General features: G+C 33.8%; 3 pseudogenes; all 3 read left to right on the forward strand.

Moving 5' to 3' along the window:
- Positions 1–1,969: 1,969 nt before the first annotated feature.
- On the forward strand, positions 1,970–2,113 carry LOC132183452 (U2 spliceosomal RNA; annotated as a pseudogene).
- Positions 2,114–10,366: 8,253 nt separating this feature from the next.
- LOC132183457 (U2 spliceosomal RNA) lies at positions 10,367–10,579 on the forward strand (annotated as a pseudogene).
- A 4,327-nt stretch (positions 10,580–14,906) lies between these two features.
- On the forward strand, positions 14,907–15,050 carry LOC132183454 (U2 spliceosomal RNA; annotated as a pseudogene).
- The last annotated feature ends 4,430 nt before the right edge of the window (positions 15,051–19,480 follow it).

Consider the following 19,480-nt stretch of genomic DNA (forward strand, 5'->3'; position numbering starts at 1 on the left):
ATAGGGTGGCCGGCGAGCCACCCCCAGGCCATAAGAGTGGCTGCGCGGACACCCCTATGGGCTGGGTGTGGTGGCCAGCCCCCCTAGATCCGGATCTGGGGTGGCTGGCCGCCACCCCATGGCCTATGGGGTGGCCGCGGCGCCACCCCAAGGCTTGGGGGTGGCGGCCCGGCCACCCCAAGTGGGGGTGGGGTGGCTAGCCAGCCTCCCCTTCAATTTTGTTTTTCTTTTTTTTTTTTTTTTACAAAAAAACAATTAATTTTTATTTATAATCTGGTGTAATTAGACTTTTTTTTTAAAAAAATTTAAGTTTGATAAATTTAACTTAGGTGTCACCTTCTAATTGGTTGCACAATACTCACCTTTTGTGCAACCTCCTTATATAAGTTATTCTATATTTTAATATAAACATTTCTCTTTCCTCTCTCCTCTTTCATATTTTTGTCTTTAATTGAGATTGTATTAGAATTTTGTGAAAAAAGAGAGGGTAGGTAGGAAACTTGTATTTTGTAAAGAAATAATATTTTAATGGTATAGGGAAAGGTAATGGAAACTATTGTGATAGAGAAGTAAAATGTAATTTTGTGCCTGAAATTTAGAAAAAATCAAAGAGAAATTACTGCACGTGCTCTAAGTGATTTGTGTAACAAAAGAAGATTTTCTTGAATCCTTTTCTTTTGTAGAAGAGAATTTTATGGAATAAGGAATACATAATATGAAATCACGTCTCCTTCATTGTCTATCTTTGACTACCTTTTCTAGTTGTTTTCTTTTTCTATATGCTACCAGAATATTTCTTTCCAAGTTTATCCAAGCTTTCGTTTTCTACAATTTATTGCCTTGACTGTCATTGCGCTTTCTTCATGATCCACGGCATCTAGAAAAAACTTTATGGTCTTTAGCCAATATTTTTTACCACTATATATACAGTTCCTGGAGACCATTTGAAAGTCGCTCATATTTTTTTAATAAAGCCACCCAGCGTAGATTGCAAAAAAAAAAAAAAATATCATGATCTCATTCAGTAGACTTGTAGTGTTGCTAGTAATGTGGCATATGTTGTCTTTGAATGAGTTTACTATTATTGCCGGAATTGGGGAGCATCACGCAAAAACTGTCAAAATCACTAATGATTTAGGCAATGGCTTGCCTCTTACCCTTGGCTGTAAATCAAAGAACAACGATCTTGGTGTCCACACAATGAAATCAAATGGCTTCTTCAAGATCAACTTTACACCAAACTTTTAGGGGATTACACTATTCATTTGTATATTTACGTGGAAAAATCAAAGCCATTGTTTTAATATCTACGACTACGCTAGAGACAGTGATGTATGCATGAATTGCATTTGGAAGATTAGAACTACTGGTGCATGTTTTCTAGACCCCAAGAGAAACAAGTATGATTTATGCTATCCGTGGACTGATCAAAATTCACTTGATCGTGCATGACTATTATTATTATTATTATTTGATCCAATTGTTTCAAACTTTCGTTAGAATGCATCACAGTGGTGATACATCTTGTGGGCTTGATGTTCATAGTGGCTACGCCAACAAAATTGAGGTAGTGTTTTGCGTGCAATGACATAAATCCGTGTACTCTTGATCCGTAGATCCTTGAAGTATTGATCGAATTCAAAATAAAAATAAAATTATAGTCTATTTTTTTTTTTCCTTTCTAAATTTCAAGTTTACTCTTTTTCATATAAATAATGAGTACCATCTCTATTCTTCCTGAAATCTTTCATTATAGGTAAATGATTAAATCCTTCTAAGAACTGAAGTTTATTTATTTTTTGATCGGAATGTGAATCAAACAAACCGAAGGGACCTTGAACTATTAAAAGATTAAGAGAAGGAATCAGGCATTTACTACTAAACTATACATGTAGCAATGTGGTTATTGTATACAAAAATACCTTTTTCGAATAGAAATATTGGCCATAATAACAAGAGCTTTGTTTGTGTACCTTTCTCAGTCTTTTGGCTAAGATCAAGTGTAGTATTTGTTCTTATCAGTTTAATATTGTTAAATTACCACTTGTTCGAACAACTTAAGCTAACAGGAAGAGGTAAATTTAATTACTTAATCATTAGTTTAACACCCCCCTTTTAATAGGTGAGGCTCAACATGTGGAATATTTAATTTAAATGAGGGTGAATTAATGGAGTCAATGTTCGATTCCAAGACCTTTGGCTCTAATACCATGTTAAATTACCATTTGTCCTAATAGGTTAACCTAATAGGAAGATGTAAATTTAGTCACTTAATCATTAGTTTTACAAATATCTGATATGTGTTCCATTAGATCACATGATATTAAATTAATCATTTTATTGGAGGAGAACCCATCTATCTCTTTTCCTAATTGTATCAGAATTCCTTACATTGTAAGATGCCAATATCATCATTGGGTTTTCACTGGTTTCCCTATATCACACGACACAAACAAAAAATAAGAAATATGAAATTACCAAGAATAGCTTTCCAGGCTTTTTAGAGATTTATATATTTCTAGGTGTCAAAAATTTCTTAAATTCTTGCAGGGATCCAATGAATGAATGAACATGCAGCCTTAAATTCTTGGTGGTTGTTGGTGACATGTTGTTGATGCTGTTTGTGAAGTGCTTTGGTGTTGTTGGTGGCTTTGTTTTTCAGCCCATGAAGCTGTTGTCAGCTCTAATTTTTGAAGACATTACAATTATATGTATTTGTTGAATCTTCAATGGGCATATTTGCCTTTTAAGTTGGTTGACTAACATATTTTGCAACATGAATATTTTTGCGAGTTATTCGATAGAGAAGTGTTTATACTTGATAAATTTTTTTGATTGTTTATTTGTCATAAGTTAGCTGTCCAACAAGTGGAATATTAAATTTAAATGGGGTGAATTGACGGAGTCAAGGTTCGATCTCAGAACCTTTTGCTCTGATACCATGTTAAATTACCAATAATCACAAAAGCTTAAGCGGATAGGAAGAGGTAAATTTAATCACTTAATCAATACTTTAACAGGCATATGCCATGTTCATTTGTAGACCAATAAAAGTAAGGGGAAAATATACATTTTCCCTCTCAAATTACTACTTCATTGTCAATGTCCCTCAAACTACTAATTATCTCAACCTCTCTCATAAACTAACAAAACAATGCAATATCCCCTCCCCACTCCTCCCCTAATGACAAAAATATCCTTCAATTTTATTTTATTTTTTTTATTTTTTCAATCTTAAAATTATAACAAAAACTAAAAATCAAAAAGTATTTTCTTTTTTAGATTTTGTTTTTTTTTTTTAAATTATAAGGATATTTTTGTCTAAATAAATTTTTTAAGGTAATTTTTGTCTTTTTGCCAACATTTTGGAGACATTGTCATTGTTTTGGTATTTTAGGGGAGAGGGGGACATTGATACCATTGGTAGCTAGCGGGAACATTGACAATGCTGAGTAAACCAAGTGTTTATGTACACTATGGCAATTACCACCCAAGATCACATGTGAAAGAAGGGCATTATGGCAAGTTTTGAGTCGAAGTGCTCATGCGACCACTTTTCCATCTAAAATCACGGATTATCTAATGGCGTGGCATTTTGCCACATTTTGGTAGTTTGATGTATCAAATTGTCACACTTGTAACTTTATGGGGCTTTATGACCACTTTATGGCTTACTTTGAATCCTTCATTTAAATTTAGGAAAAAAAATATAAAAAAGCCATTTGAACTAACAATCGTTTTTGAAATAGCCCCAATTTTAAAGTGTAAGAAAGTGATATATCAAACTACCAAAGTGTCTAAAAAATGTCTGTTTTATTTATATATTTTTTAAAAAAAAAGAAGGAAAAAAAGGGTGGCTGCCACCCCTGGGGTAGCTAGTGAACCTCCCAAAAGATTGGGGTGGCCCTAGATCTGGTTGGAGGTGGTAGCAAGCACTAAACCTAGTGTTTATGTAGAACACAACAATTACCACGCAAGAAGATCACAAGTAAAAAGAAGGTCATTGTGGCAACTTATGAGTCAAAGTGGTCACTTGCAAGGCACCTTACCACTTTTCCATCAAAACTGACAAGATTGCCTAATGACATGGCCTTTTTGCCACATTTTGGTAATTTGACGTATCAAATGGTTACACTAGTAATTTTATGGGATTTTATAAAACACACCTCGTATTTGATGGGGCTTTTTGATATTTGTCCCATTAGTAAAATATGCACACTTTATGGCTTACTTTGAATCCTTCGATTAGATTTAAGAAAAAAATTCTGAATTGGTACATATGGTTTGAGGTCCAGACAAATAGTTCAGTGGTGTTTCAAAAGTGACTAAACACTCCCTCTCGTAGGCACCAAAAAAAAGAAAGAAAAAAAAAAAGTCTCTTCCCCAAGAAAAGTTGACATAATTTGTTAGTAGGCCATATAAACACAAAAAATATTATGACATGTTTAAATTACAATAGAAAATAACAATAAAAATTTTAAAATATATCAAAACACTAAATATAAAAATATAAGATGGGGTGGCTGAAACCACTCATGGCCATTTGAGCATATTTGAGGGTGGCTAAACCACCCTTACAACCAATGAGGGTTGTTCGGCCAACTCAAATAGCAAAAAAATAAAATTTTTAAATTTAGAAGAAAAAAAATCGAGGAGTTCGAGTGATCTGTTTTGGCCAAATGGGGGTGTATATATCCCTTTGGCTTTTAAATAAGACATATTTTCTTTGTGGAACCAATAACCATAACACTCACCTTCTCGAACCATATAATATACTAGAGCTATAACTGAAACAATTTGACATAAGTAAACTTGAACGGCATTACGTACCTAAACTAGTGTTGTTTTTACATAATGCCAAATGAAACAGTTAATTAAAGCTATTTGAAAAACAAATTAAAACAAAAAATGCTTAAAAGAGCGTATTTGTTAGGTCCTATTAGCAAATGCAAATAGAACCTAACTTAATTAACACCCCCTTTTTTTAGTAAATAATTAGGTATTCACTACGTGATTTGTTCATATTTCTTCCTTCAAATAGTATATGTTAAAGAGTTTTTTGGTTTTTTGTTTTTGTTTTGTTTTTGTTTTGTTTTTTGTTTTTTTTATTTTTTTATTTTTTTTTATTTTTTTTGGTCTTTCACCAATAATTTTCACCACTATATATACAGTTCCTAGACACCATTTGAAAGTCACTCCGATTTTTTTTTTTATTTTATAAATCCAGCATAGTTTACCAAAAACAAAAACACCATGATCTCATTCAGTAGACTTGCAGTGTTTCTACTAATGTGGCTTACGTTGTCTGTGATTGAGTTTAATAATGTTGCAGGAATTGGGAAACATCACCCAAAAACTGTAAAAATCATTAATGATTTAGGCCATGGATTGCCTCTTACCCTTGCCTGTAAATCAAAGAACGACGATCTTGGTGTCCACACACTGAAACCAAATGGCTTCTTTGAGTTCAACTTTACACCAAACTTCTGGGGGACTACACTATTCTTTTGTAGATTTACGTGGAAAAATCAAAGCCATTGGTTTAATATCTACGACTACGCTAGAGGTGATGAATGCGTGAATTGCACTTGGAAGATTAGAACAACTGGTGCATGTTTTCTAGACCCCAAGAGAAACGAGTACGATTTATGCTATTTGTGGACTGATCAAAACTCACCTGATTGTGCATGATTACAAGCCAACGACATTCAAAATGAAGAGTTTATCAAGTGAGTTGTGAAATAAAGAGCAATTGAAAGTCATTATTATTATTATTATTATTATTATTGTAGAAAATTATTATTATTTGATCCAATTGTTTCAAAGTTTCGATGGAATCACGTTTATATCTCCGCTACTAGTGCTTTATCAATCTCAATCCCCTTCGCTGCTTCCACTATAGTGACAATTCTTCTTTATGCCTGATAAGTCCTCCGTCATTAGTCTATGTCTTGCACTTAGAAATAGAACCATAAGAAAATAAAAGACCGACTGGAAACCAATTTCGTTATGCTAAAGCATTCGTGAAAACAAAACCTAAGAAAACGAATAAAACCTCACCCCATAGATCACTACTAAAAGCAAATCTAGAAATAATACATTCTTATTTAAAAACAACAAAAATACAATAATAATAACCCAATACACCCTCACGCATTCCATGCACCACCGCTGACCAGCTATGCGCAGCTAGAAAGCACCCCGAGGACCATTGACACATGTACCTTGATTGATCTATGGTGGAGGCAGGAAAAATGAGGGGGAAGGAGAAATGGGGCGTAGAGGAGGGAGTTGTAATTTGTTCACCCTCCCGGCTGTACTATGCTTTCTCATCGCTGCTCTTTTTCTAGGGTTTGACTGCTCTTAAACAAAAATAAAATCCAAAATATTCTTTTAATAATTATATTTGTATCTTACTCTTCTTTTTTGTTTGTAGTTTATTCTAATTAATTTTGGGTAAAAATGCAAAATTAATCTTCGTTGTTTACCTGATTTGCTATTAACTCCCCGCGGTATTAAAATGAACTCAAAATTCCTTCAGGTATGTTATAAAAACAATTTAGTCCTTACAGTCAAATTGCATTCACTGACTTAACTGATTTTGATAGCGTGAAACGTCAGAGCTAATAAAGTTGTGATACTTGTTCGATTTAAGTTAGTGTCAGACTAACGGAATCTGTTAAATTAGTAGACAAAATTTTACTATAAGGACTAATTTTTTATTTTTGGAATAACTCAAGGACATTTGAGTTCATTTTTATATTACATAGAACTAGTTGTAAATTAGGTAAACCACAAGAACTAATTTTGCATTTTTTCCTTAATTTTGAATCACAAATGTTGCTGTAGATTTAATTGTATCATAATGATTAAGTTGAGCTAATTATACGCCATATATATGGTATTTAAATGAATGATTTGGTTTTAATTATACTCAATCATATCTACATATAATTAAATAAACCCGTTTCACATTTGCTGAACTTAGTGGATAAATGTCACTAAGAGGTAACTCAATCGGCTGAGACCACGCATAATGAAGCGGAGGTCACTAGTTGAATCCCTCTCCCCACTCTTATGCTGACATGTCAAAAAAAAAAAAAAAAAAAAGATTCAATGGATAAATAAAATTATATAGTTAGAACATTGAATAACTTTCAAACAAATAACACAAAAGATCCTAATAAGCCACATAAACACTAATCATGATTCATATTGTGACACGTGTGACTTACAATAGAAAATTAAAAATATATCAAAAAACTAGATAAAAAACATATAAAATGGGGATTGGTAAAACCCCCACCAAATGCCCAAATGGAGGTGGCCGACACCATCCCTAGCCATCTGAGCATATTTGGGGGCGTCCGAACCACCCCTATGCCCATTGAGGGTGTTTCGACGAACTCAAATGGCGAATATATATATATATATATATAGAGAGAGAGAGAGAGAGAGAGAGAGGGGTGGTCGAGTCATCCGTTCTGGCCAAAAGGGGTGTATCGCTCTGGCTTTTAAATAAGCCATATTTCTTTGTGCAACCACGTACAAAACTCACATTCTCAGACCATATAAGCATATTAGAGCTATAACTGAAACAACTTCATTTAAATACCGAAATACCGAAATACCGAATACCGAAAAATGTTTTCCAAAAAATGATTTGGAAGGAAAATGCTTTCTGCTGAAAATATTTTTTGACAAGTCCTAGGTGGGTCTTGGGTAAGTCTCGGTTAAGTTTTGGGCAGGTCCCGGATGGGTCTTGGGCGAGTCCTGGTCAAGTCACAGACGGGTCCCGACGGGGTCCCAGGCAGGTCTTGTCAGGTTTCGGTGAAGTCCCGGGCAAGTCGTGGTCAAGTCCTGGGCGGGTCCCGAGCAGGTCTCGGTTGGGTCCCGGGCAGGTCCCAGTCGAGTCCCAGCTAGGTCCCGAGCAAGTCTCGGGCAAGTCCCGGTCAAGTCCCAGGCGGGTCCAGGCCAGGTCGGGTCTTAGGACTTGACGGAAACAATTTGATATAAATAAACTTCAATGTCATTATACCTAAACTCTTGTTGTTTTCACATAACTCCAAAAGAAATCGATAATTAAAGTTGTCTGAAGAAATGAATTAAAACAAAAATGCCTAAAAGAGCATATTTGTTTGGAATACGTATTAAATTAGCAAATGTAAATAGAATCTAACTTAATACCCCTTTTCTTTTGTAAGTAAACAATTGGCATTCACTAAGAACACTAGCAACAGATGCCCTATATGGCATTCCCTTACCTATGCTTAGGGAAAATAAAAAAAAAACCACAAAAACACACCCACATCAAAAACCCTATATTTAGCCTACACCAAAGGATATCTACCGTATTTCCCAATGCATTGGGAAACACCGTAGATACCAATGCTTTATTAAATTATAAACAAATCATTTTCTCTCATCTCTCCGTCACGTGTCCCAACAATTCTCCTACCTCTCTCCTCTCTCATTGGTTGCAATGATCCAAAATAATTAGTATTTAATTCAGATAGGAAAAAATAAGGGAATCTATTGTCAAGTATTTTTTTTTTTTTTATAGAGAATTAAAAAGTAGTTTTATTCCCTAAATTGAGGGAAAATGGTTGGGAAACTGCTGCTAGTGCACTTGTAGCAGAGGCCATATGCCATTATATGTCCTTCCCTTCATTATGTTTAGGAAAAATTTGAAGAAAACCACAAAAAATACTCACATCAAATTCCCTACATTTAAACCAACTCTTAAGGGTTGCTACAGTATTTTCAAACGTGTAGAGAACCAAAAATACATTATTTTAATATAAACATTTCTCTTTCCCCTCTCCTCTTTCATATTTTTGTCTTTAATTGAGATTGTATTGGAATTTAGTGAAAAAAGAGAGGGTTGGTAGGAAACTTGTATTTTGTAAAGAAATAATATTTTAATGGTATAGGGAAAGGTAATGGAAGCTATTGTGATAGAGAAGTAAAATGCAATTTTGTGCCTTAAACTTAGAAAAAATCAAAAAGAAATTATTGCAAGTGCTCTAAGTGATTTGTGTGACAAAAGAAGATTTTCTTGAATCCTTTTCTTTTGTAGAAGAGGTTTTTAAGGAATAAGGAATACATAATATGAAATCACGTCTCCTTTATTGTTTGTCTTTGACTTCCTTTTCTACTTGTTTTCTTTTTCTATATGCTACTAGAATATTTCATTACAAGTTTATCCAAGCTTTCCTTTTCTACAATTTATTTCCTGAACGGTCATTGCGCTTTCTTCATGATCCACGGCATCTAGAAAAAAACTTTATGGTCTTTAGCCAATATTATTCACCACTATATATACAGCTCCTGGAGACCATTTGAAAGTCGCTCATTTTTTTTTTATTAAAGCCGCCCGGCGTAGATTGCAAAAAGAAAAAAAACATGATCTTATTCAGTAGACTTGTAGTGTTGCTGGTAATGTGGCTTATGTTGTCTTTGAATGAGTTTACTATTGTTGCCGGAATTGGGGAGCATCACCCAAAAACTGTCAAAATCATTAATGATTTAGGCAATGGCTTCCCTCTTACCCTTGGCTGTAAATCGAAGAACAACGATCTTGGTGTCCACACAATGAAATCAAATGGCTTCTGCAAGATTAACTTTACACCAAACTTTTGGGGGATTACACTATTCTTTTGTAGATTTACGTGGAAAAATCAAAGCCATTGGTTTAATATCTACGACTACGCTAGAGACAGTAATGTATGCGTGAATTGCATTTGGAAGATTAGAACTACTGGTGCATGTTTTCTAGACCCCAAGAGAAACAAGTATGATTTATGCTATCAGTGGACTGATCAAAATTCACCTGATCGTGCATGACTATTATTATAATTATTTAATCCAACTGTTTTGAACTTTCGATAGAGTGCAACATAGTGGGGATACTTCTTGTGGGCTTGATGTTCATAGTGGCTACGCCAACAAAATTGAGGTAGTGTTTTGCGTGCAATGACATAAATCCTTGTACTCTTGATCCATAAATCCTTGAAGTATTGATCGAATTCAAAATAAAAAGAAAATTATAGTCAATTTTTTTTTTTCCTTTCTAAATTTCAAGTTGAATCTTTTACATATAAATAGTGAGTACCATGTCTATTCTTCCTGAAATCTTTCATTATAGGTAAAGTATTAAATCCTTCTAAGAAATAAAGTTTTTTTTTTTGTTTTTTTTTATCGGAATGTGAATCAAACAAACCGAAGGGACCCTGAACTATTAAAAGATTAAGAGAAGGATTCATACATTTACTACTAAACTATACATGTAGCAATGTGGTTATTGTATATAAAAATACTTTTTTCGAAAAGGAATATTGGCCATTATAACTAGAGCTCTGTTTGTGTACCTTTCTCAGTCTTTTGGCTAAGATCAAGTGTAGTATTTGTTCTTCTCAGTTTAATATTGTTAAATCACACCTTGTCCCAACAACTTAAGTTGATAGGAAGAGGTAAATTTAATTACTTAATCATTAGTTTAACATCTCCCTTTTAATAGGTGTGGCTCAACATGTGGAATATTTAATTTAAATGGGGGTGAATTAACTCCCCGCGGTATTAAAATGAACTCAAAGTTGCTTCAAGTATGTTATAAAAACAATTTAGTCCTCACAGTCAAATTGCGTTCACTGACTTAACAGATTTTGATTGCGTTAAACGTCATAGCTAATAAAGTTGTGACACTTGTTCGATTTAAGTTAGTGTCACACTAACGGAATCTGTTAAACTAGTAGACAAAATTTTACTTTAAGGACTAATTTTTTTATTTTTGGAATAACTGAAGGACAATTGAGTTCATTTTTATATTACATAGAACTAATTGTAAATTAGGAAAACCACAAGAGCTAATTTTGCATTTTTTCCTTAATTTGGAATCACAAATGTGGCTGTAGATTTAATTGTATCATAATGATTAAGTTGAGCTAATTATGTGTCATATATATGGTATTTAAATGATTGATTTGGTTTTAATTATACTCATATCGTATCTAGATATAATTAAATAAACCCGTTTCACATTTGCTTAACTTTTTGGATAAATGTCACCAAGAGGTAACTCAATCGGCTGACACCACGCATAATGAAGAGGAGGTCACTAGTTCGAATCTCTCTCCCCACTCTTATGTGGACATTTCAAAAAAAAAAAAAAAAAAGATTCAATGGATAAATAAAATTATATAGTTAGAACATTGAATAACTTTCAAACGAATAACACAAAAAAATCCTAATGAGCCACATAAACACCAATCATGATTCATATTGTGACACGTTTGACTTACAATAGAAAATTAAAAATATATCAAAAAACTAGATAAAAAAATATAAAATGGGGATTGGCCGAACCCCCACCAAATGCCCAAATGGAGGTGGCCGAAACCATCCCTAGCCATCTAAGCATATTTGGGGGTGGCCGAACCGAACCACCCCTATGGCCATTGAGGGTGTTTCGGCCAACTCAAATGGCAAATATATATATATATATATATATAAAGAGAGAGAGAGAGAGAGAGAGAGAGGGGTGGTCGAGTCATCCGTTTTGGCCAAATGGGGTGTATCGCTCCAGCTTTTAAATAAGCCATATTTCTTTGTGGAACCACGTACAAAACTCACATTCTCAGACCATATAAACATATTAGAGCAATAACTGAAACAATTTCATATAAATAAGCTTTAATGTCATTATATACCTAAACTAATGTTGTTTTTGCGTAACGTGAAAAGAAACAGATAATAAAAGTTGTCTGAAGAAACGAATTAAAACAAAAACGCTTAAAAGAGCATATTTCTTTGGAATACGTAATAAATTAGCAAATGTAAATAGAATCTAACTTAGGCTTTGTTTGTTTCGGCATAAAATATTTTCTGTCGTAAAATATTTTTAGGGAAGTCATTTTACAGGAAATTACGAAGAAAACAAATTCCGGCGTTTGGCGTGCGCACGGAAAATATTTTCAGGGAAGTTATTTTATCGTAAATGTTTTACGAAGAAAACATTTTTCGGCATTTGACGCACGCACGGAAAATCACTAATTTTTTTTTTTTTTTTTATATTTTCATTCACTCATATTAACCTATAAAATAATTTTGAAAAATAAAACTAAAAATTATGTTTAATTAAAATATACAAATTAACTAACAACAATTTAGTGTTTAATATGATTTTGCGTACACACAAAATACAGGAAATATTTTTCAGGAAAATGTTTTCTGTTGAAAACATTTTCTGCCGTCGGGGACCCGTCTGATTTTTCGTAAATGCCCAAATACCGTCAAATGTTTTTCAAAAAATCATTTTAAAGGAAAATGTTTTTTGCTGAAAATATTTTTTGACAAGTCCTAGGTGAGTCTTGGGTGAGTCTCAGTTAAGTTTCGGGCAGGTCCTGGACGGGTCTTGGGCGAGTCCTGGTCAAGTCCAAGACGGGTCTCGACGAGGTCCCAGGTAGGTCTTGTCGGGTTTCGGTCAAGTCCTGGGCGGGTCCCAATCAGGTCCCGGCTGGGTACCGGGCAGGTCCCGGGCGAGTCTCAGTCGAGTCTTAGCTCGGTCCCGAGCAAGTCTCGGGCCAGTCCCGGTCAAGTCCCGGGCGGGTCCCGGCCAGGTCGGGTCTCGAGACTTGACTGAAACAATTTGATATAAATAAAATTTAATGTCATTATACCTAAACTCTTGTTGTTTTCACATAAATCCAAAAGAAACCGATAATTAAAGTTGTCTGAAGAGATGAATTAAAACAAAAACGTTTAAAAGAGCATATTTGTTTGGAATACGTATTAAATTAGCAAATGTAAATAAAATCTAACTTAATACCCCTTTTCTTTTGTAAGTAAACAATTGGCATTCACTAAGAGCACTAGCAACAGATGCCCTATATGCCATTCCCTTCCCTATGCTTAGGAAAAATTAAAAAAAAACCACAAAAACACCCACATCAAAAGCCCTATATTAAATCTACACCAAAGGTTATCCACCGTATTTTTCAATGCACTGGGAAACACTATACATACCAATGCTTTATTAAATTGTAAACAAATCATTTTCTCTCATGTCTCCTTCACGTGTCCCAACAATTCTCCTACCTCTCTCCTCTCTCATTTGTTGCAATGATAGAAAATAATTAATATTTAATTGAAATAGGAAAAAATAAGGGAATTTATTGTGAAGTATTTTTTTATAGAGAATCAAAAAGTAGTTTTATTACCTAAATTGAGGGAAAGTGGTTGGGAAACTGCTGCTAGTGCACTAGTAGCAAAGGCCATATGTCATTATATGTCATTCCCTTCATTATGTTTAGGAATAATTTGAAGAAAACCACAAAAACCTACTCACATCAAATTCCCTACATTTAAACCAACTCTTAAAGGTTGCTACAGTATTTTCCAATGTGTAGGGAACCAAAAATACATTATTTTAATATAAACATTTCTCTTTTCCCTCTCCTCTTTCATATTTTTGTCTTTAATTGAGATTGTATTGGATTTTTGTGAAAAAAGAGAGGGTAGGTAAGAAACTTGTATTTTGTAAAGAAATAATATTTTAATGGTATACGGAAAGGTAATGGAAGCTATTGTGATAGAGAAGTAAAATGCAATTTTGTGCCTTAAATTTAGAAAAAATCAAAGAGAAATTACTGCAAGTGCTCTAAGTGATTTGTGTAACAAAAGAAGATTTTCTTGAATCCTTTTCTTTTGTAGAAGTGATTTTTAAGGAATAAGGAATACATAATATGAAATCACGTCTCCTTTATTGTCTGTCTTTGACTTCCTTTTCTACTTGTTTTCTTTTTCTATATGCTACCAGAATATTTCATTACAAGTTTATCCAAGCTTTTCTTTTCTACAACTTATTTCCTTGACTGTCATTGTACTTTCTTCATGATCCACGGCATCTAGAAAAAAACTTTAAGGTCTTTAGCAGATATTTTTCACCACAATATATACTGTTCCTGGAGACCATTTGAAAGTCCCTCATATTTTTTTAATAAAGCCACCTGGCGTAGACTGCAAAAAAAAAAAAAAAAAAAAAAAACATGATCTCATTCAGTAGACTTGTAGTGTTGCTAGTAATGTGGCTTATGTTGTCTTTGAATGAGTTTATTATTGTTGCCGGAATTGGGGAGCATCACCCAAAAACTGTCAAAATCATTAATGATTTAGGCAACGGCTTCCCTCTTACCCTTGGCTGTAAATCGAAGAACAACGATCTTGGTGTCCACACAATGAAATCAAATGGCTTCTTCAAGATCAACTTTACACCAAACTTTTGGGGGAGTACACTATTCTTTTGTAGATTTACGTGGAAAAATCAAAGCCATTGGTTTAATATCTACGACTACGATAGAGACAGTGATGTATGCGTGAATTGCATTTGGAAGATTAGAACTACTGGTGCATGTTTTCTAGACCCCAAAAGAAACGAGTATGATTTATGCTATTGGTGGACTATCAAAATTCACCTGATCGTGCATGACTATTATTATTATTATTATTATTTGATCCAATTGTGTCAAACTTTCGATAGAATGCATCACAGTGGTGATACTTCTTGTGGGCTTGATGTTCATAGTGGCTAAGCCAACAAAATTGAGGTAGTGTTTTGCGTGCAATGACATAAATCCGTGTACTCTTGACCCATAGATCCTTGAAGTATTGATCAAATTCAAAATAAAAATAAAATTATAGTCTATTTATTTTTTTTTTCCCTTTCTAAATTTCAAGTTGACTCTTTTTCATATAAATAATGAGTACCATTGTCTATTCTCCTTGAAATCTTTCATTATAGGTAAAGGATTAAATCCTTCTAAGAAATCATTATAGCAATGTGCTTATTGTATATAAAAATACTTTTTTCGAATAGAAATATTGGCCATAATAACTAGAGCTCTGTTTGTGTACCTTTCTCAGTCTTTTGGCTAAGATCAAGTGTAGTATTTGTTCTTATCGGTTTAAGATTGTTAAATCACCACTTGTCCCAACAACTTAAGCTGATAGGAAGAGGTAAATTTAATTACTTAATCATTAGTTTACCACCCCCTTTTTAATAGGTGAGGCTCAACATGTGGAATATTTAATTTAAATGGGGATAAATTAGTGGAGTCAATGCTCGATTCCAAAATCTATGGCTTTGATACCATGTTAAATTACCATTTGTCCTACAAGGTTAAGCTAATAGGAAGATGTGAATTTAATCACTTAATCATTAGTTTAACAAATATCTGATACGTGTTCCATTAGATCACATGATATTAAATTAATCATTTTATTGGAGGAAAACCCATCTATCTCTTTTCCTAATTGTATCATAATTCCTTACATTGTAAGATGCCAATATCATCATTTGGTCTTCACTGGTTTCCCTATGTTACACTACACAAACAAAAAATAAGAAATATGAAATTACCAAGAATAGCTTTCCAGGCTTTTTGGAGATTTATATATTTCTAGGAGTCGAAAAGTCTTAAATTCTTGCAGGGATCTCATGAATGAATGAACATGCAACCTTAAATTCTTGGTGGTGGTTGGTGACATGTTGTTGATGCTGTTTGTAAAGTGCTTTGGTGTTGTTGGTGGCTTTGTTTTTCGGCCCATGAAGCTGTTGTTAGCTCTAATTTTTGAAGGCATTACAATGATATGTATTTGTTGAATCTTCAATGGGCATATTTGCCTTTTAAGTTGGTTGACTAACAGATTCTGCAACATGAATATTTTTGTTAGTTATTCGATAGAGAAGTGTTTATACTTGATAAAATTTTTATTGATTGTTTATTTGTCATAAGTTGGTTGTCCAACACATGGAATATTAAATTTAAATGGGGTGAATTGACGGAGTCAAGGTTCGATTCAAGAACCTTTGGCTCTGATACCATGTTAAATTACCAATAATCACAAAAGCATAAGCGAATAGGAAGAGGTAAGTTTAATCACTTAATCAATACTTTAACAGGCATAGGCCATATTCATTTGTAGACCAATAAAAGTAAGGGGAAAATATACATTTTCCCTCTCAAATTATTACTCCATTGTTAATGTCCCTCAAACTTCTAATTATGTCAACCTCTCTCATAAACTAACAAAACAATGTCAATATCCCCTCCCGACTCCTCCCCTAATGACAAAAATATCCTTCTTTTTTTTAAAATCTTAAAATTATAACAAAAACTAAAAAAAAAAAAAAAGAAAAAAAAAAAGGTATTTTCTTTTTTAGATTTTTTTTTTTTTGAAATTATAAGGATATTTTTGTCTAAATAAAAATTTTAAGGTAGTTTTTGTCTTTTTGCCAGCATTTTGGAGACATTGTCATTGTTTTGGTATTTTAGGGGAAAGGGGGACATTGATACCATTGGTAGCTAGCTGGAACATTGAAGATGCTGAGTAAACTAAGTGTTTGTGTACACTATGGCAATTACCACACAAGATCACATGTGAAAGAAGGGCATTATGGCAAGTTTTGAGTCGAAGTGCTCATGCGACCACTTTTCCATCCAAACTCACGGATTATCTAATGGCGTGGCATTTTTGCCACATTTTGGTAGTTTGATGTATCAAATTTTCACACTTGTAACTTTATGGGGCTTTATTGAAAATGCCTGGCTGTTGAGGAGGCTTTTATTTTTATTTTTATTTATTTATTTTAAATATTTTTCCCATTAATAAAATATGAACACTTTATGGCTTACTTTGAATCCTTCATTTAAATTTAGGAAAAAAATATGAAAAAGCCATTTGAACTAACAATCGTTTTTGAAATAGCCCCAATAAGTTTAAAGTGTGCGAAAGTGATACATCAAACTACCAAAGTGTCAAAAATGTCTGTTTTATCTATTTATTTTTTTTTAAAAAAAAAGAAGGAAAAAAGGGGTGGCTGCCACCCCTGGGGTAGCTGGTGAGCCTCCCTGAAGATTGGGGTGGCCCTAGATCTGGTTGGAGGTGGTAGCAAGCACTAAACCTAGTGTTTATGTAGAACACAACAATTACCACGCAAGAAGATCACAAGTAAAAAGAAGGGCATTGTGGCAACTTATGAGTCAAAGTGGTCACTTGCAAGGCACCTTACCACTTTTCCATCAAAACTGACAAGATTGCCTAACGACATGGCCTTTTTGCCACATTTTGGTAATTTGACGTATCAAACGGTTATCAAACGGTCACACTTGTAATTTTATGGGATTTTATAAAACACACCTCGTATTTGATGGGGCTTTTTGATATTTTTCCCATTAGTAAAATATGCACACTTTATGGCTTACTTTGAATCCTTCGATTAGATTTAAGAAAAAAATTATGAATTGGTACATATGGTTTGAGGTCCTGATAAATAGTTCAGTGGGGTTTCAAAAGTGACTAAACACTCCGTCTCGTAGACACCAAAAAAACGAAAGAAAGAAAAAAAAGCCTCTTCCCCAAGAAAAGTTGACATAATTTGTTAGTGGGCCACATAAACAAAAAAAATATTATGACCTGTTTAAATTACAATAGAAAATAACAATAAAAATTTAAAAATATAACAAAACACTAAATATAAAAATATAAGATGGGGTGGCCGAAACCACTCATGGCCATTTGAGCATATTTGAGGGTGGCTCTTACGACCATTGAGGGTGGTTTGGCCAATTCAAATGGAAAAAAAATAAAACTTTTAAATTTAGAAGAAAAAAAATTGAGGAGTTCGAATGATCCGTTTTGGCCAAATGGGGGTGTATATATCTCTTTGGCTTTTAAATAAGACATATTTTCTTTGGGGAACCAATAACCATAACACTCACTTTCTCTGACCATATAATATACTAGAGCTATAACTGAAACAATTTGACATAAGTAAACTTGAACGGCATTACGTACCTAAACTAGTGTTGTTTTTACATAATGCCAAATGAAACGGTTAATTAAAGCTGTCAGAAAAAAACAAATTAAAACAAAAAATGCTCAAAAGAGCATATTTGTTAGGTTCTATTAGCAAATGTAAATAGAACCTAACTTAATTAACACCCCATTTTTTTAGTAAATAATTAGGTATTCACTACGTGATTTGTTCATATTTCCTTCAAATAGTATATGTTAAAGAGTTTTTTGGTTTTTTTTTTATTTTTTTCTTATGGTCTTTCGCCAATAATTTCCACCACTATATATACAGTTCCTAGACACCATTTGAAAGTCACTCCGATTTTTTTCTTTTTTTTTGATAAAACACCATGATCTCATTCAGTAGACTTGCAGTGTTTCTACTAATGTGGCTTACGTTGTCTGTGATTGAGTTTAATAATGTTGCAGGAATTGGGAAACATCACCCAAAAACTGTAAAAATCATTAATGATTTAGGCCATGGATTGCCTCTTACCCTTGCCTGTAAATCAAAGAACGACGATCTTGGTGTCCACACACTGAAACCAAATGGCTTCTTTGAGTTCAACTTTACACCAAACTTCTGGGGGACTACACTATTCTTTTGTAGATTTACGTGGAAAAATCAAAGCCATTGGTTTAATATCTACGACTACGCTAGAGGTGATGAATGCGTGAATTGCACTTGGAAGATTAGAACAACTGGTGCATGTTTTCTAGACCCCAAGAGAAACGAGTACGATTTATGCTATTTGTGGACTGATCAAAACTCACCTGATCGTGCATGATTACAAGCCAACGACATTCAAAATGAAGAGTTTATCAAGTGAATTGTGAAATAAAGAGCAATTGAAAGTCATTATTATTATTATTATTATAGAAAATTATTATTATTTGATCCAATTGTTTCAAAGTTTCGATGGAATCACGTTTATATCTCCGCTACTAGTGCTTTATCAATCTCAATCCCCTTCGCTGCTTCCACTATAGTGACAATTCTTCTTTATGCCTGATAACTCCTCTGTCATTAGTCGATGTCTTGCTCTTAGAAATAGAACCATAAGAAAACAAAAGACCGACTGGAAACCAATTTCGTTATTCTAAAGGATTCGTGAAAACAAAACCTAAGAAAACGAATAAAACCTCACCCATAGATCACTACTAAAAGCAGATGTAGAAAGAATACATTCTTATTTAAAAACAACAAAAATACAATAATAAAAACCCAACACACCCTCACGCGTTCCACGCACCACTGCCGACCAGCTATCCGCAGCTAGAAAGCGCCCCGAGGACCATTGACACATGCACGTTGATTGATCTATGGTGGAGGCAGGAAAATTGAGGGGGAAGGACAAAGGGGGCGTGGAGGAGGGAGTCGTAATTCGCTCACCCTCCCGGCTCTGCTATGCTTTCTCATCGCTGCTCTTTTTCTAGGGTTTGACTGCTCTGAAACAAAAATAAAATCCAAAATTTTCTTTTAATAATTATATTTGTATCTTACTCTTCTTTTTTGCTTGTAGTTTATTCTAATTAATTTTGGGAAAAAATACAAAATTAATCTTTGTGGTTTATCTGATTTGCTATTAACTCCCCGCGGTATTAAAATGAACTCAAAGTTTCTTCA

Source organism: Corylus avellana, chromosome ca5 (assembly GCF_901000735.1).
Source record: "Corylus avellana chromosome ca5, CavTom2PMs-1.0".
Taxonomy (NCBI): Eukaryota; Viridiplantae; Streptophyta; class Magnoliopsida; order Fagales; family Betulaceae; genus Corylus; species Corylus avellana.